This window comes from Bombus impatiens, unplaced genomic scaffold, assembly GCF_000188095.3.
Source record: "Bombus impatiens unplaced genomic scaffold, BIMP_2.2 scf_0248, whole genome shotgun sequence".
Taxonomy (NCBI): Eukaryota; Metazoa; Arthropoda; class Insecta; order Hymenoptera; family Apidae; genus Bombus; species Bombus impatiens.
Genome location: NT_176667.1, coordinates 1637414 through 1663878, shown reverse-complemented (window position 1 = coordinate 1663878; position 26465 = coordinate 1637414). Strand labels below are relative to the sequence as shown.

The following is a 26465-nucleotide window of genomic DNA, read 5'->3' as shown; positions in this document are numbered from 1 at the left end:
ATCTAATCCAATAACGCGTTAACGATAAATATCATTATTTTCCTCGCAATATATTTTTCTGAATTCTTCTATCAATTCAGTGCTTCAAACGAGTTAATTTCATTTCTAAATACCTCTTGCGTTTGAGAAAGTTTATGAGAAGAGCAAAGTAATTTATCGATCATTGACGTTGTGAAAGGATCGTAAATTTCCTTCCTTCATTAACGCTTCCATATATGATTTTTTATCAATTTAACCGATATCTCTTTTAAACTGATCCTACGTAACATTGATCGTTTTGCTGCTTATCGACATTTAAAGAAAACACTGATAAAAATTAGTTTAGATAGAATTAGTACTAATTTAGCCACAGACTAAGTACGATTATCGCCTAGCAATTTTCTATTTCCGTTTCATGTAAATATTGACATATTGACTACTGTGGAAATCGATAGTAAATAAAAAAATAAAATAATTTTCTGCAACAACGAAGAAAAGTTGTACCATTTAATTCACCGTCAGAGAAATATATCTCTATACGATTAAGAAAATCATATTGTTAAGATTATTATGAAATAGTAGTTCTTAGACTAGTTTTTATTGTTTTACTTATTATTCTCTCCAACCATTCTTTATCACTTTCATTTTTAACTTCTATTATCTCAATTGTATATGTTTGTTCTTATTGTTCCTTCTTAAACGCGTCTCTCCCTTTGACCAAAGATACAAAATACGTTACTCGATCTACGAATGTAAATGCAAAACGGTTTTTGTTCGAAAGTAAACGGAGCAAATCGTCGTTGAGATGGTTTCGTGCGTCTCATTCGCAACACTACGAAGATGTAGTTAATCTTCGATCGACAACAGAAACGACACGCTCGACGGTGCAACCGTAGATGCATCGAGCGAAGTGAATCTTCTCCAATGCATCTACTTTCACCGATTAAAATGAACAACACGCTCGAACGATTCTCCAGGCAACCATCCTCTTCGATATTCCTCCTAGAATCGATATTCGATCGAGTGGCCACCTAGCTACCTGTCTTTTCGTGTCGCAAGATCTTTACTCTCGTGATTGACACGATTGTTAAGATCATTAGGAGTCGGTATAATAGAGCTGCATGTTCGATATTGTAAAATGCTTCGTTGCAAAACGATTTTCGTCACCTTTTGCTCGTCTTCTTTAGAGTTTGCTAATGGATTTGGAATTTGATTGAATCGAGATGGTAGGGCTTTGTAATTGTTTGAAAATGAAAATAAAGGGTGTTATAAATTATTATACATTTGTAATGCTATTGAGAATTGATAGAAAATCTTATTAAAAGGAACCATTAACTTTACACTACTACACTAAAAAAAACGAAAAATTCAACAATCGTTCACCATCAAAATCTGTTAATTGGGGCTCCTCGTTATAGATCATTTTACGGACTTTTATACCCACGAAATTAAAAGTTAATAAAGACGAATGAATCTCTATTAAGTTGATCTCGGTTCCCGCAATATGATGTAATTTATTTTCCCAGGTTGATGCCACGTAAAAGGTTGGATCCTGACAACGTGAAGTTAACCCTGCTGCAATCTTCGAACATTTATATTTCGGTCTTGCTTTCATCTTAGCAAACAAGAAGAATTTGACTATCGAAAATTATCAAGAAAAAGTAGCAAAGTTAAATAGAGAACTGATCGTATCGAAACCAAATAATCCAAATAACAATATAATTCGTCTTTTCCGTTTAACGAGTTAAGTTGTCCTTTCTCTAAAAAAGAAGAAATATTTGCCAAAGATGGGAACGATTTTGAAAATAATTAGAAATTATTATCGGTATGATCGATCGTCCACGGTGAATCGGTATCCAGCAAGTGATGGCATTGCAAGATCCACGATTATACACTGCACATCTGTGAATTCTTCCAGTGCCAAGACCCGCCAGAACCTTTCCGATGTCCTTGATCTTCGTTTCCTCCTCCGCTTTTCCTCCGTCCGTGCTTGTGCAACATATTTCCCTTTCTCTTTCTTCTTATTTTACGCTCGGAGCACGTGCTTGTCGATGTCGTGAACCGTTTCTCGAGTAAATCGTTCGATCTTGAACAGAACCGTTCCTACGTCGTTATCGTATTAGAACCGTTAAGTAATTTATAATGAGACAAAAAGTACATTAATTTACGTCGTTAGCTCTGCGCTCACTTTCCTCGATATCAATCTTTCTGCAGTCGGATTAAGGTACTTAAAAATTGTGAAAATATTTTTTCTATTGTCTTATTAGAGAAATACTCTGGATATTAGCGTAGAGTGATTACCGTATCTTGCGAAGTAATTACAAAGTAATTCTGTCGGGTAGAGATGGATGATAATACTCTTTAGTACGGTGTCAGAATGATAAATTACGTTGAATTGTTGGATTCTGTGTGTATCAACATCGTAGGATTGTTTCATTTTTTATAATAATTTAGTAGTTAATCTACGAAGTAGAAATAAAAAGAAACGTATAATTATAGTCTTTCGTTCCATAAAATTGAAAAAATGAATTACGTTGAAATACTGGAGATCCTATACAGATTAATGTAATATAAGACACACGCCCATTTTGTACGACAATTTTAAAGTGGTGAAATAATTTTACAAAATGAAGATGAATCAAAATATGATATTTTTCATTTCTTTCGTGCTGCAAGATCGACATGATGAATCGTATTAAATTGTAAAGATCCTTCGTGGTATATACTTTCTATAATAATTTGCCAATCGTTCTATAGAAGATTATACAAATATACTTGAAGACAATACCCGTACGAATCACGAATTTCCTATGATTTACACAAGATAGAAGTTTCAAAAATATTCAACAAATTTTCTATAAAAAATCTTCAACCAAAATAGAATTTCCAATACATGAACTTATATAACCATCATTCCTTTATCCGTAAAAAAAATTCCAATGGAAGAAACGAAAAAACCATCCAATTTCACACCGCTAACGCTGATCCATCAAAATTCGAGCAGGTAAACGAAAGTAGATCGTTTCGAGCCGCGACGGCAACAGTGTCGAGATTTTACGAAACGAATTCGATAGAAAGCATTTTTTTGCTACGTGGGCGACGAGATTTCACAAGGGATTTGCGAAACGCGTTGACCTGCAGCAACGGTCGGTGAATGATTTACTAGCCGAGGATCAAATCGATTGCGAATTGAAAGTCCAATGAGCTGATTCTGTTAGGATTTCGCGAGACCGATCTTTATCGAATTGGCAGAAATGGTAATCTTCGGTTATACGCCAAACAGTGAGTCAAATCGTATTACGCATACGTTGAATCGCTGGTCGAAAAATAAGTATATCTCTATTTCCTTGTGAAAAATGTTTAAAGATTAATGCTACGCGTATTTAGCGCGGAATGAGTTAAAAATAATATTCCCTCTTCCTATCAAAATTATCATCGTGTTTGTTCCACATGTGAAATTTGCGAAAAGATATTTGGTATGAGTAATTATGGAAAGAACGATTGATTTATGTGATTATGAATGAAATTTCTAAGACAGAAAATATGGAAGGAATTTGTTTTATCAGATAATTTTGTTTGTAACTAATTTTATAATTTGTGAACTAAAATTCGAATTAATTACGATAATTTGATTAATTTTCCATTGATTCGGTCAAGGAGAATTCTTCTGAGAAATCTTCCAATGCAGTATAATTTCTTTTAACAATTAACCAAGGCTTCTTGGTGATTATAAAGTCGTAACTAATTAAATGAACATTTCGATAAGAAAATATATATAAAAATGAATTTAATAAGCGTTTAATTCTGAATACAACTAGCATCCATATCGAAACACAATTATGAGAACAAGCAAAGGAAGTAAAAAATTAGAACTTTGGCGATCTTATCATGATCATAATCCGTGATAAATTTACTCCATTTCAAACACACAAGGATCGCGTTAAAATTACATACATCTAATAGTTGCTTCCAAGTAACTGCAACGTAAGACCTGTTAAGGCTGTATTAAGGTAATCCGTAAAAAATGCAAACAACAGCCGCGTAAAGTTAGTATAGCCATTTGAACGTATTAAATTACTATAAGCTTAACACTCAAGTGGTATTATTTGTTCATTGATGACGATAGCAATTCGTTCGTATTAGAAATCAGGTTACATAATATGTAACTTAATATGTATATTGAATTTTACGTTGGAAAGAAAAATTAAATGAAATAAAAATATTTGTTTTAAATTTGGAACATAAAACGATAAAGTTATGTCACAATTAAACCGACTCGTTATGTCCAATCTGCTGCTACGATTCAAAGATATCAATTAGTTAAAGACATATATTTTTATTTGCAAACATAAGTCAGCAAAGCTAAATAATAATGTAACATTAGATGGTATATGAAATTTCAAATGCAAAGATATTCTCATGGGAATCATTCATTCCCTATAAAATAAAATTTTATCAATTACCATATTACAATAAGTGGACACTAGGATCAAATTCAAATTATACAGAATTAAATATCGATCCAATATTAAATCGCATTTCAATGATATTCTCTTGAAAGCCATTCATACCCTACAAAAAAAAATTTCCAATTACTACTGCAATAAATCGATAGAATCGAATTCAAATTATGCAAAACTCAATAATAATCGGATGTTAAATCAATGCAGATGGAACTTGCACGTTATACTCATGAAAATCGTCGATTAATGATAAAACAGAATCTTACCAGTTACCCTATCGCTATAGATTAATAAAATCGAAGTTGAATTATACAAAATCATCTAATAATTCCGTATTACGATATACAAATCATTAATTTTCTATCGAATAAAATTTTACCAAATAACGTACTGCTACAAATCGATAGAATCGTAGTGAAATTATGCAAAACCAAATAACAATCCAATATTCGATTAAACAACATCGAAATTTAGATAAAATTATACAAAATAATAAAATAAAATTTTATCGATATTAATACAATGAAAATCTGAAATTCAACGATATTCTCGCGGAAACCATTTACTTTCCGTAAAGTAAAATTCTAATAATTACTCCACCGCTATATAAATTAGTGGAATCGAGTTAGAATTACGCAAAACTAATTTCGGTCGGATCGAATAGAGAATAGCCGGCGAACAAGCGGCGGGTGAGGTCTGTATCATGATCGAGCTACAATCGACGCAATTATCACGGCTGCGCAAAAAGCTGGCCGCAATGGCGAGGTCGTTTATAGTGCATGACGAACGACAATAACGATTCCGTGATACACTCGCCAGAAGTTTTCCGGCCGCAGCTGTAAAACTCTTTCGTTTCCTGTTCGACATCGAATCGAACCGTCGCGTCATTCTTTTTCCTTTCTTTGCTCCACCCTGCATTTTCTTTTCTTCCCTGTCCCTTTCTTTTTTCTCGTTGACTCGTCGAAATGATTTCGTCACGATTCCCAACCGCGATAAACCGAAACGAAATGGTTCACGTTGCGATATCGATGGCGTGCAAGCGTTGCGAGGATTATCGCCGTGAATCGACGAAAAACACAATGAGCGAAGAAAATGCATCGTCTCGCCTTGCCAACTTGGGAAACTTATCGCGCTTAATAGACAGACGTAAAAGAAGTTTTCTAAGAAGCGTAAAACGAGATATCTCCAAAGTAGAATGTATCGCAGCGATTTATTTACGTGAAGCTTTAGGCTATTGATTCAGATCGATTAATTAAAAATGCGAAGGCGGTTTCATACTTTGTTAATTAACTTGAAATTTTTGATATTATCTGCTATTAAATAAACTCACCGGACGTATAGTAGTTTTAATGTAATTTGTTTCAAAGATAAAACGGATATATTGATGATTCTTTTTATGTGTATTAAAAACGATTCAAAAATACCAATTAAGTGTATAAAAAATCACTTAAAACGACAAATACTGAAGCAGGATAAAAATGTTTAATATAGAATTAATATAATTTTGTTTCCCAGAAAGTTTTTAGAATTACTTTAAAATTTGTTTATAATACTAGTGGAATACGAGAAAAATAAATTATGTTTCATTCTTGCTTGAAGGAACAATTTCAAACGTCTTCGAACCACGTGTTATGCATTCCATGCATTCTTAACCACCTCTCTATCTCCGTCGTTCTTTTCATGTGCGATTCCATCAATTCGCAAATTCCATGAAATCATCTACATAACAATATTTCAATTAATAAAGTATTAGAAATTTGTTACTTTGGATATAATTAGTACATCAGAAATAAAATTAAATTGAAAAACATGAAAAAAGTAATAAAAGAAAAAAACTTATGAAACGAAAAGTTCGAAATAATACACGCAATATCAAAATTTAAACGATCAGCCAGCCAAAAATAAAATATCACTTTATATTAAAATCTATTTCAGTATTAACTTGATCGCACCTGAAAACAGTTTTCAGATCAAACCTTCTCATAAAAATTTCTTGACTTTCGACACAAAGAGAAGTACTTCACAAAATGATAAATTTTTCAATCATCAATGTTAACACCACCAAAAGCAAAAACAAAAAAAAATGGACTAAAGTAAACCCAAATAAACACCAAATACGATAAATATCATTACCGATATCATAAACCAAAAATCCGAAAAATGAAAAAAGGCTCGAAGCTGTTTCCACAAAATTCAAGAGATCCAATTTCTATGCAATTTTTTCGTCGCGTGTATTCGTAAACGATACTCAATTTTCATTGCATATAAAAAAGTAACTATACGATTCTAACGAAATATAATTTTTCGGCGAGGAAGCGACGTGTTCAACGTGTACCTGTCCAAGGTAAAACGATCGCGTGAACGAAATGAAGAACGACGCACGGGCCGAACGCGGCACACGAACTGAACACGAAAAACCGACTGGACCCCCTCGTGAAACTTCGGTACCGGTCGCCTGGTGTCGTTTCAACGTATGCAGCGTTCCATTCGGTTCCGCTCGGTTCCGTTCAGTTCCACGGAAACCACGATACTGATGGGCATCGAGCTTCTCCTGCGCGCTTCCCTCTTTTTCGCCCCCATTAATATACTCTCTCTTTACCTACGTTTCTCCCCTCGATTCGACCACGTCTTCTTTGACCTTGTTTTTTCCCTTGTTTCTTTTTCTTCCGTATTAAATTTTTTTTTTATTTTTTTTCTGTTATAACAAAATTTCTTTTTAAATTCTTGCGTGCGTAGCTGTTATTTAGAATAAACCTTTTAATAAATTTCAGGTTTTTAAATATTTCTCAGTGACTTTTTAGAACAATTTTGCTAAAGATTTTATCAATTTTTTTCCATGTTTGTCCAGCATAGCTGAAATTCTTCTTTCATTTGTAAGTTATGCGCGAATCGAATTTGACGCGAGGAATTTTGTACTGAAATGTTTGTCTTTTTTTGATATTTTTCTTCTTAATTTCATACTCTGAAATTTACTTTACGGGTGTATATCCTTCCTTAGTTTACCGTCTTAGTGTCCATTTAATTACTCGGTTAGTCTTTGTTTCCTTAAAAGAGTTACTCCTCGCGACATGCTTTAATTTACAATAGAATAAATTTCTTTTGTTCTTCGTTTAGTTTTTTGTAAAAAAAGAACGCGATCCTTTATCGTTTTCGATGTTTTACGATCAAATTATTCTTTCCACTATAATCCGTTTTACCTTCTACCACAAACTTTCAACCACATTTTCAATATTCTCCCCTTTATGTTCTTCCTCCTGTAATTCTTAATTCCAGCCCACTTTCTACTTCATTTACAAGATCTTACCCTGAAACTTTCCCTCGATATTACACCCTTACTTCGTCATCAATATCATCTTACCGCTGAATACTTCATCTATCTCATCAATCTACCTCTGCGTTTCTTTCTTTTTTTTTGCGTTTCTTACCACAGAATTGTCACCCCCATTAAACACTAGCAAACATAATCTAACGAACCTAAACACCTCTCTCTCCTCTTCGTCCCTCCAATTTCCCCTTTACCACAATCTTACAAAGAAATATTTCCCTAATCAACTTCTAACTATTAGTACCATCAAACGTAATCCAACTAACCAATTTAAACACCTGGCTTCCTTCTTCGTCCCTCCAGTTTTCCCTCTACCACAATTTTAGCGACATTCTCCAAACCAACCATTAACCATTATTACTACCAAGCATAATTCAACTAACCAATCTAGCTACCTCGTTTCCTTCTTCGTCCCTCCAATTTCCTCTTTATCACAATTTTATAAAGCGACATTCTCAACGAATCTCTGACCATTATTACGAATATAACTTCATCATGCCGTATCCTCGTCGTATCCACGAATTACTCGACCTTACCGCGACTCTTCCCTTTTTTTTCCCTCGTCTCGTTTCTCTCACCTGTCTTCACTCCGTCTCTTCCTCTCTTCCCTCCATCGGTTTCCTGTTTCGCACGACTTTCGGCCGCCAACGACTGACCGAGACTACCAAGCCGCCGCGCGAGCAAGCGTGTCCGCGGGGGTGGCCGTTCGCCGCGACTGCGCCCCTTTTTTCGCCACGACCACCCCCTCCAGCTACCCTCTCGGGCATCGCAGCTCGTACGCGACAACACCGTACACATTCTCCGAACGGGACTAATTTCCTCGTGTTTTTTTTTCCCTCCTCGACCGTACGGTAATTTGTCGCGTCGTTGCTGTTGCGAAATTGTTTGCAATCGACCGCCCCTTGGTGGACGCTTCTCCGCTTTCCTCAAGAAAAGAAAAAAAAAAAAAGAAAGCCTCAGGAGTGTTGGAATAACTCGATGATGGATGATCTTTCGGTTTGGATTAGCACAATTTTCAGTTTTACCCTGGAATTTTGTTCGAGTTTGACTCGTGTCTGTTTGTAGGATTTGCGTTAACGTTTGCTGTTGGAGGTAGCGTTAGAAGATTCGTAGTGTAGTTTGTGTTGTATTTCACCGGCTCTTCGTGGACACGTGTCTGTTCTTCTCTGGAAAAAACGAGAGTTCGAGGTGTTTTGAAATAATACGACGATGAATCTTTTGACTTGGGTTAGAGTACTTTCGACTTTATTCTCGAGCTTTATGAGAGTTCGGCTCGTATCTGTTCGAAGGGTTTTGTATTTAACTTTGTTGTAGCATTAGACTGTTTATAGTATTGTTTGTATCCTGAGTATCGGCGGTGTCATTAGGAATGAGGATATTTATAGGATCATAAGATTAAGAATTCTAAGAAAAATAAGTAGAAGACAAACAGAATATACGATATATAATCACGAAAATAAATAGAAATGTCAAGTATTGTAATATTCAAAGAACAAATTAGACTCTACTTAAGAATTTCGTGGAGAAGAGCAAAGACTGGAAAATCTCCCCATTTCGTAGAAACGGTCTCCGTGTGTTTTATAATATCTCGTTGAAAGAATGGCTTGATAATTTTTATAAAAACGACGCAGGTAAATTAATCTAGAGAGGAAAATGAAGTCACGCAGGAAGGTAGTCGCTGTGTTAAAACATTAATCGTCTATACTGTGTGAATACCTGAAGAAAATGGCGAAATTTTTAAACGACAAAGGCACGTTATTTCGTAATTACCAATGATATCTACATAAGCTTTATTTAAGATTCAAATTTATCACCGTCCACTAAAGTCATTTGACACCTTTTTCCGGAAAGCTCTAAATAAATTATCCAACTCCTATCGCACTGCTTTTATCAACTTAGATTCTTTTTATTCGTTTCGTTATTCATATTTTCTCTACTGTACGATTATTTATAGAATAATATGACGAGCCAAAAATCTCAGTGATATAAGTCAAGATTCTAGTCACGTATTTGAGCTCTTAAAAATAGCATCCTCTTAGTTTCATAATTAGGTAAGTTATAATTTTATTCTCTTTCGCAATACGAGATAATATAGCGAATTTTTATAAAGATAAACGAGGAACATTGTTTTATAAACTATAATAAATGAACTGATTTATATCACTATGATTTTCATTCCATATAATATTATCAAAATATTAATATTTTCTTAAAATTAGAAATTCTCGAATCTGTCATCGTTAGATACCAGAAAGAACATACGTGAAAAACAAATCAACAACACAAGTTTCTAAAAGTAGCTTATATTACGATACAAATACCAGCGTTACCTATAAAATTTCAATAAAACAACTTTTCAACTCAGTTGTTCAAACTTTGCCCAATGGAATATCAAACAATCTCTCTTTATTTTTATTCCGACTTCTTCTTCTTCTTCTTCTTCTTCTTCTTCTTCTTCTTCTTCTTCTGCTTCAAAACACGAAACTTCCAAATGATTTATATAAAAATTACCATAAGATTACCATAATAAAAATTCTTTATCGCATTATTTACCAAACCAAAGCTTCGTTGCCCGCGGCAAAAATACTCTAACGACCACAAAACGATAAAGAACGACGAACGTAGAACAACGAAGTAGCAAACACGGTTGCCATAAAAATTCAGCGAACGCCATTTACATATTGCGAAAATTCTACTTCGGTGTTAGATGGAATCCGTGTTCGTCGAAAAACGAATCATGCAGGTACGTGGTTTGGCCAACCGGAGAATCGCTAGAAATTGAAATGAGCGCGAAGAAAAGAAACGGGCAATTCGGGTCGAGAAAACTGGAACGTCCACGTTCCTCCCACGCGTCTCTATCCGCGATCGATAGTAACACGTCGCTCGGACTACACTGTTGGCATAATCAATACGGACTGATATATCTGTAATAGGAGCGAAAGACAGCCGGCTAGCAAATGGTAACAAAAAAAAATCCGAGGGGGAGAAGAGAAATAGCGATGATAGATCGTTGACGGACGAGCACACGATATAACTTGTCATTCGAGGAAGGGCTGACTAGCCGCAAAAATTGCGTGCATCCTGGGACAATGCTTATTCATGTTGTTTTCCCTCGTGTGTTTGCTTGTACGAGTCTTTTCCTCGTTGCTTTATTTGAATAGAAGGTAGTTTTATAAGACGTACGTGATATTTTCAACTGTGATCGTAGATTTCTCGAATTGATTCTTTTTTATTATTTTCGATACGAAAATGGTAAAAATAGTAGAGGATTTATATTGCGTTTGGTAAATAAAAGATAAGAGCATGTGAATTGTGATTGAGATTGAGAGACGTCAAATTAATAAAAATTATAGTCTTTAATATAATAAGTAATAGAAAATGATGAATATGGTGAATCCAATAAGCAAAGTAACACACGCGCGGAATTATTAAATTGTAATTGAATTTTTAAAAAGGATTGCAAAGATGATAGGAATACTATGAACCAATTAGATTCGATAGAATTACTTTAATCAAATAAATGTTCGAACTTTCGCGTGTTTGTGATATCAACGTGAAAGTTTAAGATTTATAATGAATGGAAAATATCAACGTTACAATAAATCTTTAGATATCAGGTAGTTTATTTTTTCAGTTGCGATACATTCCGATGTTATGTGAATAAACGCGATTAATACGTTCAATTCGAATTGGCTTTAATTAAGCTTTCAACAAAACGTAATTAGAGCATCACTTTTACGAGTATATCAAAATTTCTATAATTCGTAGAAGAATTCTACAATAATTAGTTATCTTGTCTTTAATTCGTTGTACGTACAGTATGAAGGGAATTTAATTAAAATTAATTACTTCGTCTCGTCACAAGCACTGAAAGAGCGGTAAATTTGTTCATTTTCAAAGCCTATAAACTCCAATCTCCTTTCAGAAAATATTCATTTTTGTTCGCACATTTGCATAGCACTTTATTGCGAGTGAAGATTAAAAATTTAAAAGTTCAAGTTTCCAAGCAACCATCGACTGACGATAAGTTTTACCGACTACAGGTAGATTCATAAGTAGTTTCGTGTTTCTTATAATGAATGTCGATTGTCTCTCGTCTATGTATTTACGTCTTTGTAAAATATTATAAAAGTAGTATTATAAGTGAGACTGATTATGAACTTCGTAAGTAACGAATAAGTATTGTCTCATAAAATATTATCGACTTATCCTTCACTACGCTTTTAATACCAAAATCGATATGTGTCTAAAGGGAAAAAACTAAAATACAGAAGTTATCAATTACATCTTTTAATTTAAGGTGTAACATTAATTTGTGTAACTTAATATTTCAAACAAAGTAAGGATTTGAACGACTAATAATTAATAACAAATTCTCTTTTAACGTTATACTAATTAAATATGAACTGTATAAATATATAATTAGAATTTTGTGTCATGCAAATTAAACGAAACACTGAAAGAACATTAAAGAACCTGTATATTATCATCAATATAATTAATGTAATTACGTGTTGTTAATTTTCCAACAAAATTCCGTTTTATCCCCAACTTGAACGTCATATACAGAATAAATTAATTTATATCATATTGTTTATTACATTATTAATATTAACTTTTCTATTCATATCTTAATATAATCATATTGTAACAATTTATATTATTATATAAGTAAACATATTATGTACTAATCCAAAATCCAAAATGAATAAAATACATTTGATTTGAATGTAATTCTACATAATGGCAGAAAAGTATTAGCTAGATGCAATAAAGAAAACTAGGAAATTTAAATTATTTCTCAGATTCAGAAAATAGTACTCAATACATCATTATTTCCTTATATCTCTTACTAAAGTATCAATGATTGTAATGAATATCAACGATTTTAATGAGTATAAATGAATATAAACGAGTAGTACTTATATTGCCACGTTATAATTAATAATACCATCAATCTTCTAACTAACTATTAGACGTATCTACCTACTGTAATTACGTAGAAACATCAGTGAAAGTATAGTAAGCTCATCTCCAAATTACATCATTAGTCTGTAATCTCATTTGAACGCTGCACATGATTTCTCTTCTCCGAGGCATCATCGAACGAGGCACAAAGAGAAGAGGAATTACTAAACAGTCATAACAATTTATTTCGTCTAAATCTCGTGTCAAAGAGTATTGCGCTAATTGAGAAGTTCAAGATAGTAAAGGATGCAAGTTCAAAAAATAATAAAAAACGAATCACTTCGTAGAGAAAGATTCCATGCAGAATGTAACAAACAGAAGCTATATGTACTAGACATTTGTTTAAGTATCATTAACATTTTACCCACGGGGCATAGTATAAAGTACCTATTATACAAATAAATACGTGTAATTAATTTTACACATTGTTTTTACCACTTATTTTTCCTTTTCCTTTCTTTATAGCGTTCGAGTGATAAGTGGATTGTTTCTTGTACTTGTATCATTCATCATTTCAACCCATCAATTCCGTAATACACAGAATATTCGTGTTAGAATAATTAAACCTAACTAATGACAAGCGTGGCTTACTTATTAATCCAATTTCATGGCTGTCAATTTAGCTTTGTTTAAACAAGACAAAGAACACCGCAATATCACGTGCAAATAATATTGCAATCAGTCGCAAGTTGTTATTGTATAGCACGTATTCGCGTATGCACGCGTGGAATAATCGCTAACCAACTTGCGTGCCTTTACAATGTAACAGCCTTATGTATTCATAAAGTGCATCAATTATTCATCAGGCTTGGAGCTGAATGGGCCACGAGAAGAAAATCGCTAAATTTCCTTGCTTTCTCAGGCTTACTTGTTAGCTATGTTTAAAGAAATGCGAGACGCGAGATGATCCATCGTCGATTATGTAACTTTTTTGCAATTATTACAAGCTCAATTACGATGTTGGAACACGGAAGAGGTGTACGGATCTGATGAATAACGCGAAAGGAAGCAAATATAGATACTTATATTCAGGTATACACACGCGTAACAACTTATGCGTATAAATCCGATCGCAACGGGTTCCGTATTACGAGAGAATTAGAATTAGTACAGATCTGCAATTATAGAAAGTATCTAATTATAGAAACGTTAAATGATAGAATAGTATCCAATGTGATGTTCGTTTTCAAGTGTTTTGTTGGGAAAGGGTTGCTCAAGGAATAGCTTTCTCTGCTCGATGAAGATATTAATTACTAATTTATTAGTAAGAGAAACAAGTCGTTTAAGAAGAATTTACGAAGCTACTTAAAGAAAAAGTGTTTGAAATAAACGCTGCACATACTGCTTTATAATATGTTAATTCTCTGAAGATAAAACATCTTCCCATCCTTCCCAATTTTTTCTTAACATGAATTTTTTAAACAAATTCATAGAAAATAGACCAGATAGTCCTGATGGTTCGGATAGGTCACATAGTTGAGAAATAGACCAAAATACGTCATCCATAAAAGTTAGAAATAATTTCAGTCTAGTCTTACAATGGTCAATTAAACGGAAACTTTGAATAGCACGTTTCGAAGAAATTTTTATTGACAATTCTGTTAAAACTAGAGCTATCGAAGTGGTCAAAATCGAAGGTTGTTTGCCATAAAATCGGTTTTATAAATTTACATCGATCCATTTTAGGACAGTTGATGTATTTTAAAATACTTGTATTATATAAATTTCTTCGTACACCGTACATTTTAATTTGTTGCTCTTAAACTCCACGAATTATATATTTTTAAAATCTTACGCTGTAATAGTTCCAGTGTTAAGAATCCAATCGTTTTGCTCGCAACGACCAAACACAAGACAGCGAAGCACAAAGCGAATCACATTCTGTTATCTACCAAGCCCTGCAACGGATCAAACGACTTCCATTCTCTCAGCGGAATTAAATCGAATCAAGAATAAAGGGTAAGGAAGAGACGGAGCGTTGATTTACTCGGTTCTCTTGGTGCCAACAGAGACTTTATCTTTATCGTTGGTTCGCACGGTCTGTAACGGTGCTGAATTCCCTTGGGATCAGTCGTCGTGGCACAAGTGTAGGATGCAAATTCGCCCGACGAACCCTTGGAATTCGACGACGCTTCCGCTGTTTTGATCGCGGTTCACCGAGAATTCACAGCTACGATCACGTCGCATTTACATCTGAATAAGAGCGAAAAGAACCGAGTGAACGCGCTTTCAATTCGTGTGTATTGCGAATTCTACTTGAAAATAGGGTAAAGCATAGGTGAATTTGCTGCTGATTGAGTGGCAAGTTGGATGCGATTTTGATCACGTATTTCAGGATGAGGTTACGGGGTTGTCGCGTTTAAAGGAAGATAGTTTCTGCAGAGCAAATTTTGGATATTTGTGCGTGTTAAATATGTAAAAGATACGTAGTATTTCAAATACGTGTATGTAAAAGTGCAAAATATAGCAGCAATATGTTCGGTATAGGGTAAGATTAAAGGGTAGAATAAAGAGATAACAATAAGAAGACGTATTGAGATTCTCAAACCGTTCGTGATAAATTAAAACTTACTTGCAAACGCAAAATAGATATTTAACACTAGAAATACCACGCCAGTCGAAACTACTGGTTCTACAATTTTACAAATGTGTCAACCCTCGCTTGGGGATCATGATCCCAGATGGATTAATAATGTACTACATAACATGGAATTCCTTCTATAAGAAAGTAATAAATCGATAAATATAAAAATATTCCATTACTACGTATTTTTTAAAAATCAGTCATTTTGTCTGGTTTTGATAGAAATAGCTTCGTATTAACTATCGGTAGTTCTAGTGTTAATGATAATTTAACACAGATTTTAAGTATTTTCGTGTGTACTATAAACCGTATGAAATATTTAATTTGCGATAGAATATTTAACGATAGATATTTAACAATATCTTTGCAATTATTCCGATATTCTATGGTCTGTTTTTTCATAAGCTGTTTCTTCGAACTTACAATTTGCTGGTAAGATATAATGTTTATCTACTTCTACGTATAATATATATATTAAAAAATCATAAATGTACGACTTGATTAATTAATTATTCTTGATATCGGCTAACTTTCAGAGGAAAAACATTACGAAAGAAAAGACAACGCATTGATCTTCCTATCCCGGTGTTTGCACACAGTCATATTGATCAATCGTCTTCCATATCTAAACAGATATGCGGAGCTTGCGAAATTTCTTTACACAGAATTGCAATAGGTACAGGGACGCACTTGAAATTTCTTTACGTACCTACATATAAGTACACTCGATGGAAAGTAAGCGAGGCAACTAAAGTGGTATTTTGTAAACGTAATTTTATCGACACGAATCGACACACTTAGAAGAATTATCTATTTCACGCTCTCACAAGCATTTTTCAATCATTTCTAAATCAACAGAATGTCATGTTATATGAAATGTCAATTTTCTAAATCATTTTTTTTTTCAACAACTATTTTTATCTTTTTATTTGAAACTGACAATTTTCTCTTTCAAAGATGATTTTAATTTCTTCACATTTTTACATTATACAAACGCATTTTTTCGTAACTCGTTGAAAATCAGATATTTCGTATGTTAGAGCTTAATATTTCTTCATATTTTATAAATATATTACTGTTTCAACAGTTCAAATATCTTCCATTTTAACGCTGGGAAATAGGGTAATCGAAACGAGCGATCATTCGTAATTTTTCATAATTTTATAGATTTACAGCGATGCATTTTGAAAGATTTCAGCGATCTTCTATTAAATTTCTACATAAACTTATCGATTTGTCTTTTATGTTCTATTACTTGTACATACATATTTTGTATATCCTTTTACACATATTTTCTTCGCATAAATTACATCCAGATATCATTTTCCATATACACAGAAATTTTCATGTTAAGTTTCTCTTTCGTATGAATTTGATACCTACGTGCTTCAATCATCAGCAATGCTGCTATTAAACTCTGTCTAAAATCTTATGCAATCAGCCAGAAACAAACGCTAAAGGACATTGCTCGAGAAAAGGAAAAGGAAATTAGCATACACGATTCAAAGATAGGATGCAAATCCATCGCCGATCGATCTTTCGTACACGATCGATCGTTCCTCCACGATCGACGTGTTCTACATTTAAATACGCATGAAGATCGGATCGATTACGAAAGTGTCGCACGTGGAATAGCAGAAAATCACTGCGTGTTCGTTCAACGACGTCCAGAAAAATTTGCAACAGGAGTAGGAAAAAGACAGCAGACAAACCAGAGATAGAAAGTCTATTTGCATAACGAGCCACTGATAAATCAATCTATTCGCGAAGAAAGGAATTGCGAAGTGAAGCGTCGACAGGAATAAACAAGCGTGCAATGTGAAACGTGATTTCGTCTCGAGGCTCGTTTCGATCATTTCTGCGGTGGATTCGTGTTAATTGACGGTGAGATCGTTGACTGAGTATTCAACGAACGGACGTAAATGGGGAGAAAAGCGGCAAGCATCGGCTAGAGCGAAACGGTAACGTCACGAGGTACCGTTATGTACATTATTCGTAATATTAGATTGATATTCGTTTGATATGATAGTGGCGTTTAAGATGAACGATGCTTTGTAATAGCATCGTGGAGATCTGGCAGATACAGTGACGAAGAAATATATCGATGGACCAACTTCTCCAAATTTCCCCATAAATTTGTCCTAAAGAATATGACCTTTTTACCTACGTAATCTTTTTTGTAAAATATGATTTTCCAATAATAACATTCAAATAAGAGTAAAAATCATTTACGATATTTAAACGATATTTATTATAGATCTAAAAACAGTATAGTTACCGATAGTTTTAGTTCTTGAAACTTCATGTAGAAACTTTAGAACCATTATTTTTTTGGTTCTATATTAATCGCAAAATGTTTTCAGAATCGATTCTTGTATCGATTTTACAATAATGTAAATCTTACGCTCGTCGCTTTTTTAACTCTCTTCTATTATCCATTTTTATTGCCCACTCTTATCGCGCACTTGTTTAATAATATGAATTACGATACCTTGTCTAAGCTTTAGACTCGAAGAACAGATTTTACGAAACGATCGGACGAACGATCGTATGTTTTATCAATGTATACTAAAGTTTACGGTAGTTGCTCGGTACACGTGTGAGTACGATTAGCTCGTAACAAACATCGTAAGCTGCTGAACGTAACTTTTCTTCTCGTAAGGGGAAGAGATTCGACCACAAGCGGTTAACAAATAAATGACGAGGCTCGTATTCGATGCGTAGTTGGAGATTTCTCCGATCGAGTCGAGGTGAACGCGAGCTGAAACTTTTCAACGAAGAGCAAAACGTTTCCGCGTTGCGCGTCTCTCTACGGCAGATGCGTGCGAAAGGAACAACTGAACGCGAAAGTTCGCGTTTTATGACCGTGGCATTACGCCGGCGGCAGCCCGGTTGAAACGTTAACGATCGAAACGTTTTCCTGTCTAAGCGACGATGATTCGACGAGTTTCGTAATCCGAGGGTGAAATGCTTCAGCCACGCACAGCATCATCCTCGAGAAAAGTTGAGAAACGTTTGAAACGCGTTCGATTACACTACGTTGGATACAAGTCAAGTTTCTGCCACTCACAAAATCTCAAGTAAATCTTAAAATCTTTTCTAATTCGAGCTTCCAATTTTTCGAACGTTTAATTCGACAAGTCCCGAGATCCTCGAATTAACTTTGTCAAATCTACCCAAATGAATGAACTGTATAAACAAAAGATATTAAACGCAACGCAGAAATTCCAATCCCTTTCTATCATTACCCATTACACGATAATTTTCAACAAAATCTTACAAAATTAAACCATCGTAAAAACCGTCAAACCTCTCACATTCGATCTACAATCTTACACGTATTTCACGAAATAGCAATAGAAAAGGAAAAAAGGAATATCTTTTTGTCTCGTGCTCTCCAAAGTGAACTTCGAAACTTCGCTGTTCAATTTCCCGAAAGTATGCCTATCTACGTACCATTGCATAAAAGCACAGACCTCTGCGTAAAAAGGTACAACGCACCTATCAAGAACAGCTCATATTCGCTATAGCGTATCCGAGAGATCAAGGAGAAGACGTATGATCGCATCTTGGTGGAGCATCTCGAAAAAAACTATCGCGTGCGTTTTAGCCAGCTCGGTGGACGACTCGACTCGCGTTCCTGGACGTTCCGCTTCTTCCTTGTCCGCGCAGAGGCGGCTAGAAAAAGCAAAGTGACGCGCAAGGCAGCGAGATGTATCTTGGGCAAACGCCACCACAAATCACCGCGATCGTTTCGCGAGAACGAGCGGAACCAAGTCCCTCTGGACGTCTTCTTCTTCTTCTTCTTCTTCCTCTTCTTCTTCTTCTTCTTCTTCTTCTTCTTCTTCTTCTTCTTCTTCGACAACGAGGGGAAAAAGAAATAGCCGGAAAAAGAGGGGAAAGTCTGGCGTGGAAAGGCTCGCGAGCACCATTTTCTCGCCTTCGACCAAGAAGCTTAATTGCGCGGATACCGTTTTAACGAAGTTGCGGGGAGAAGTTAATAAACTCTGGCTGAGCAATCAACGCTCATCCATCAGTTATATCGCGCCGTGTAAAACCTTATTGGCGAGTCGTGTTATGGTATACTATATATGCTCGGTGCCTTACTGTCTGCTGTCGTTCACCACAGAGAAACACTCGTTTAAATACTTGAACGCTTTCACCGTAGAACCTGTCGTACGTCCGAGAAATACAAACTATCAAGACTTATAATTATTACGACGAACAATTGGGTATCCTTCTTTTAAAATCTACTGTACAATCCACTATGAGATCTACGTCTTAAATGTAAATGCGCGATATATATAAGGTTCAATTCTAGGATAATTCTGAAAATCGAGTTTATTGTAAATGAAATACAGAAGTAAACAACAATTAATAAGAGTAATAATTAAATAAACAACAGGCAATTAATAAGAGTAAACAATAAATAGCAAGTTCTGTGCAATGTCTACCTGAAAATCGAGAATCGATTTTCAACGTCCTGAGCTACCGATCTTTCTCCGTCAATCTTCAATGTTTTAAACAATTACTCTTTCTTCTGTGATTTTGTCTATCTCCGATGTTGTAAAACAGAGAAAGTCCCCTTGTTTATCCGCATTTGAACTCTTAGAGAGTTTACATATATATAGGAGATAATATTTGTTAAGTTTTGCGATATCGTTATTTTAATCGACGGTGAAAGGGTTAAAAGTTGTTTTAAACGACACGAAAGTGTAAAGAAGGCAAATATGGGAACGAAGGTGAATCGCGATTCTCGATGAAAGTCTTAAAACTATGACTCGCAAAGTTGAAGACTTGTATGGCTGGAATTTTCTAATCTGAAATTGAATCGAAGTTGAAACTGGATTCGGACGAACAGGTATTGACGAATGTAATACGAAACAAATATTTAGAATTCCTTTGTAGGTTCGATAGTAAAGTTGATCTACGTTCGTTTAAAAGATTACAACATTAGTAGTTTGTCGTGTAAAATCTTCCTAATCAAAAATCATCTTCTTCATGTCATATTGTTCGTCCAAAAATTCAGATACGTATACGTAGCTTCACGATTTTGAAACAATCGAAACAATTTTTACAACGTATATATTAACAACGTTAACGAACAGAACTCGTGGAAATATAAATAGAAATAGAAAATCCCACGAAGACATCGATCCTTAATCGGTCAATTTCGCGATTAAATCATATCTTGTAAGAAACGAGTAGCTATGGAAGAACTTTTGAACGACCGTGTACATCCGATTCTTCAGCCGGCGAAACCACAAACAACACCATTCACAATACCTCTCCACTTGAAACCGATCCAGACCACGATGCTCGCAATCGAGGTCATACTCGTCCATAAAAATGGACGCGTTCTCGCGCCACTCCCCTGATTGTTAATCGAAGACGCGATCGAACTACGAAAAACAGAGAAACAAGTGGGCACGTTGGCTTAATTGCCGAGTTAATCTTCGAACAAACCACGGCACGCTGGTACAGTCGATCAACGACAGGAGGTTTCTTATTTTCACGAGGGGTATCGATAATCTTGCACTTCCTACGACGCTGATTACGTTCCTTTCTTCGTTTTCGTTCGCCAGAATGGCGCCGCTCTTCCAACGATTCGCTACGATTCTCTGAATCCTTGTCGTATATCTCGATCGACTTGGAGCGTGCTTATTAACCTCTTTTAATCACCGATCATTCGTTAAATATCGACGAGAGCGCGAAAGGGGAGACGTAATTCTTAAGACGATTTTTCTGTATCCATTAATCGTCGTAGTATCCATTTCACGATCGTAAAGACGAATTCGTATAAATTCTTATAGCTACGACCTTTCACTTTTTAATCTAATTCTTTAAATTAATAAATCTTAATAAAAAAAAAAAATCTATTACTATACGTGATATGATAATATTTGTATTTCTGTCCGCCTTGACTTTTGCACAAGTTCGAAACATCGTTGATCTTCGTAATAAAAATTGAGAATTTCATGGATTCTCCATTAAAAACAAGAAAGACGGATGAAATATCAGTGCAGAAATTGAATTTCATCGAAACAAAACTGCTATATCAGTTTTACAAATTATCGCGTAATAATAGAATCTCGTAGTCATAATCGAGTAACAATATCTCGAAATTGTATTTCCTGACAAAAGCAGCTGCAGTGCTTGCGAAAAGCCTCGGCTCTAATAATTTGACTGTACAAATGAAATAGCTTGAAAGTACTTGAATATGCAAAGTATGAAATTTTGTCATATTCTCAAATCTACTCTGCTTATCATACTTTAACGTTAAATAACTCGACCTAAAGTCCTGCCCAACTTAACGATATAATAATCTACGTTTTGTTAAACATGTATTTAAAAGATATAAGTCCCAGAACTCTACTTAATCCTGTTGTTTTCCTCGGATTCTTATGACACAGAGTATTATATTTTTATAGATACTATTAAAATAAATAATTACTAAATATTTAATTTGATATCCAATATTATTTCACTATTGTCTCTGTACGTTCCATACATTTTACGAATAAAACGTTCCAAAAGAGAAGTAAGAAGAGCAGAACGATTAATGATCGAAGCAACAGCCCTAATAAATTCTCCGTAGCTCCGCAAAATCACCAAAGATCTCAGGGATCCGCAGATTACTCACCACTTTGCAGTTTCTCCAATCCCAACTGCTTCCCACTTCCTCCAATTCCACGTTTCACTTCACAATTCACCTGCCATCGGAAGATTCACCTCCTGTATTTATTATTCTCACTTTCCAACCCCGAGCAACGTCCTCGCTATATTTCGTCGCGCTCGGTCCAGCACGGATTGTCCTAACGAGAACAAAATCGGTGAATAGAGACGCGCGATTAATCAAGCAGAACCCGCGTGCTTTTATCGTGTCCCTCGTGCGGAACTTTATCGTCGCGTTGCAGAGATAATGCCGGGCCGTCTGCACGCCGACACGCTCACAGCGTCCCCGAAGCCCGACGCGCGTTAAATCGTGTAGAAATCCAGGTTGGATGTGCACCGGCCTGAAGCCGCAGAACTCGCGTCCCTGACCTGCTCAACCGGTGGCCTCGATGAATCACGCGACCGGTAGATCTTCGGCAAGACAATCGACGAAAGTTCTCAGTCGGTTGCAGGGTCAGGGCACTCACTTTCGATTATAGCCAAACGCTTTGTTTCTAATTAATTAAGTAGATTATTTCGTTGGATTTGGTTAGCAGATTGACCTTTTTTAACGTCGATCGATAGCCAGTTTCCGTGGTGTTCTGTTATTGGCTTTCTTGCTTCTCTAAGGTTTGCAAGCTTCTTATAGCTGAGTTCTAGGAACTCACACAGGGCACTCACGTTCGATCGTAGTTAAACACTTTGCTTTTACTTGGTCAAGAAGATTATTACGTTGGATCAGAATGCCAGATCGATCTTTTAACGCGATTCGATACTCAATTTCTGCAGTATTCTATCGCCTCTTTTGCTTACGAAGCTTCTATACGATTTCCAAACTTCTTATAGGTTGGTTCTGGAGAGATTCTGTAAAACGCTGTAAGCTTTCGTTCGTTGGTTCCGTAAAGTTTGTATAATTGTGCACGCAGACGTTCGTGAACTCTTACAGTTCACTTTTGTAGATTTTGTACAACCTTTTAACTTGATTTTCTTGTTGTTTTCTCAGAATAGCGTAGGCTTCCTCGATTTGCTTCTTCTTCGACTTAGGCGTAATTCTCTAGCAGTTTTTAGTACACTTTTATAGATTTTCGTATGTTTTAAGACTTTCTTAATTTACTTTTGGAGCTTTTGTAGAGTACTACAGTTTACTTCCGTAATCTTTGAAACATTTTACGGCAAAATACTGCATACTTTTCTTGCTTGCTCCCTTAATCTTTTACAGATTACAGTAAGCTTCCTTAACTTATCTCTATAGCTTTTGTGAAATTCTCTGAGAATCGTTAGCACGCTTCTGTACCTTTCGTGAAGTTCCGTAAACTTCCTCAACTTGCTTACCTAGCTTTTACAAAGTACTAGGAAGCTTTCTCCGCTGTAGCGTTAACGAAGTTCTCTGAACTTTTACACTTTTCTGTCTTTCTTTCGTCGATCTATTAAATCTTTGATCCTTCTTCACCTTCTACTTTCTTTTTCCTTTCTTCTACTACGAACAAAATTTATATAATCTTTGCAAGCTACTCTTACATCGTAATTTAGTATAATTGTCTTACGCTGAAATCAAAATCAATGGCCTGTACGCACTCGCCTTCAATGAAGTTTTAATTTTAACGAATTACTTTTAATTAGAGAAACTCTTTTGTTTCGAAAAGTAATAATTAAACGAATAACTTCTGAAAATTTGCAAATTCTATTTCGAAAAATTTGTTTGCGCAAACAACGGGAATATTATACAAATTAACGAGAATACTTCGCTGGGAAAAGTGAGTTATGAAATTAGAAAAATTTATAATTGATTGCAATAATTCTACGCGGGTAGAAAGTATGTATAACGAAGCTGTATTTAATCCTGATTACAACGGAGTATACTTTTACGAAGTCTTAAAATTCCTTCCTTTATTATCTTCAATAATCTCGAGTTTCTTATTTTACGAGAAAGCTCGTGGTATTCCTTGGGAACAATAAATTCGTGGCCTTCGAGTTTAATCTTCAACGATGTTGCAGCCCTTAATTCCAGAAGTTGTTCGAGTTCGTTAGACTCGATTGAAGTGGAAGTTTCGCGATTGCGGTTTAACTTCCCGATACGATATTTCACTCGATTTTATTACACTTTTGATCAACGAACTCCTCTTTTGATTCGATCTTTGATTAATGGAAGAAATATGTTTCTACTAACAATGTTGCGATTGGAATCTTATTTCCATTGTGAAAAGCTTCGTTTCGTGCTGTACAATGTCCATTGAATAAAATGATCCGAAGAAAAGAAACTTTTCATAGAAGCACGATCACTGAAATAAGGATTTCTGATTTAAAAAAGCAATAAATATTACATCGAAACGGCGATTCTCTATCGGTTCGTGAAGATTTAATTCAATCCTGGAACTTTAAATCGAATCCGTTGTTGCTATATTTTTCTACAAATCGACTCCTCTTTATCGTGTCAACGATATATTATTCGTTATCTTCGAAATGTCAATACGGCTTATTATCAGGTTGCGTCTGAATAGGCTTTGAACAAACTAAGCCGGTGATTTATTCCACGATTTTACACTACGATCCTCGATACGACACTTTTCAAACCGGTTTTCTCGCCTGGTTATCTCAATTCCCTCGCTAACCTAATTCTTTCTTTTCTACTCTAATGATCGCCGTATCTCTTCGATAAAAAAACAAAAACGAAGAAAAATCACTTTATGAATCATCGAACTATTATCGATTAATTTACTTTTCATTTAGAACATTTCCCGATCTCGATTTCCTAATCCCAAGACCAAGACACTTTGCTCGTCTTCAAAGGAAACAAAGTTATCGGCTAATCTGAAGCTGTTTTTCATTCAGAACATTTCTTTAATCTTTCAAGAGTACAAAACACTTAGATTCTCGCGAAGGAAAAAGTTATCGATCGCTCGTGCTAAAATTTCCTAATCTGCAGTTTAAGACACTTTATTCGTCCTCGCTACGACAAAAGAAATAATTACCGATCGATCACGCTAAAATTCCTTCCTACGGTGAACTGTGAAACTTCACGACGAACAATTTAACCTTTCACTGCACGTGTTCGTCGAAACTTCGTCTCCGCCAAATTTCCATCCTTAGAACCCGCAATACTCGGATTATCACCCGGCAACTTGCCAATCTAATCCCTCTGTGGTACCAGGCCTCGTTTTCCTCTCGATCGGACAGCAAGAGACGAGGAACTCTCGTGCCAGAAGACAGAACTCTCGATCTCGAGTTCCTTGGACTTCCTCTTGAGAGCAAGTTAACCAACAATCCCGTGGTGTAGCTCTATCTAGATCAGCAACCTGTTGATCAGTCCTTTCGACGACTACCTTCGTTGCACGAGTCTTAACGAACAGATACCCGATCGAAAGTTTGCAATTTATTTAGAGCCAGATCTCGTCGAACATTGATCAGCTATTTGAATTTCCGATCGATTTTCTCGCGGTTAGGTCTTTGTGCACGAGATTCGTGACGATACTGTCGTCGTGAAACGATAGATTAGTCGATAGTCGCTGGAATTACGCTTTCGAGGCTGCTTCAACTGGAAACGGATTCGTCGAGGCGTCCAAACTTGGCCATCCAACTTCTAGATGTCCAAGTTGGACTCTGTGGCGTTGAATCGACTACTGGGTCTTCCTAGAAAGTGCTTGGTACTCCCTGATTGGAGGCAAAGACGTGTTATGATCGATGGAACATTTGTCTCGTTGCATTAAGCGCAATTGTTTCTTAATTGTACAAAGGTATCGTAATTGGATTTGCTTCCTATTGGTTCTTCGACTGTATCTGTTCTTCTCTGATAAAGTAACGGTTGACCGTGAAGATTTTTTAATGTTTGCAGATAATATAGAAAGACTCTTTTAAAGGTACTTTGTTAGCTTTGTTGAAAGTAAGAAACTTTCTAAGATTCTTGTACCGTTTCTTCCTCTTATTTATTCCGCAAATTGTTTTATTCGACAATCTTACACGCGTAGGAAAGTTGTGCGGAATTTTCGAACGATCACCGAGTCTTCGCAACCAATAGTTCCCTTCTCTTACGAATAAGAATCCCTTAGAAATCCTATTCCACTCTGCAAGCACGACTGATGTCTCTACTCACTTCGTCGCAGTATCAATCACGCTCCTAAGCACCAAACAACCTCCCTGAAACACACTTCTCGACTTCTCCTTACCGCGTAATAACAACAATCACACATACACGCACAACGAGTGTCTTTCGATCTTTGCAATTTTATCCAGACTTTTGTCAGAGTACAAATTTCCAGCGACGATCCTCCAACGATTGCAATTTGATTTCTCAATCTATTTGCTATCGACGAGTCTCGTGAATTATCGCGATATCCTCCGAAAGGAGGATCGAGAATAGATCAAAACATCGCGTTGCTGGCGCGAACGAGGATCGAGTCGACGTAGGAGCGCGCAGACCGCGCGTTTTCGAACATGTTTCCCGGCGAAGTTCGATCGATTGGGGGCCGCGATATCGCTCGATCGGTAAGAACGGCGG

General features: G+C 35.6%; 1 long non-coding RNA gene across 2 annotated transcripts; it reads right to left on the bottom strand.

The window, feature by feature from the left end:
• LOC117151514 lies at nt 1-22937 on the bottom strand. 2 transcript variants are annotated; one of them, XR_004461505.1, is made up of 4 exons: nt 21963-22937; nt 8793-8933; nt 8346-8692; nt 1-2065 (listed from the first exon to the last, which is right to left on the bottom strand). It is a non-coding gene; the product is annotated as an uncharacterized LOC117151514 (long non-coding RNA). The 2 variants fall into 2 exon arrangements; XR_004461504.1 differs by having other exon boundaries at nt 8346-8933.
• Nucleotides 22938-26465: the final 3528 nt, after the last annotated feature.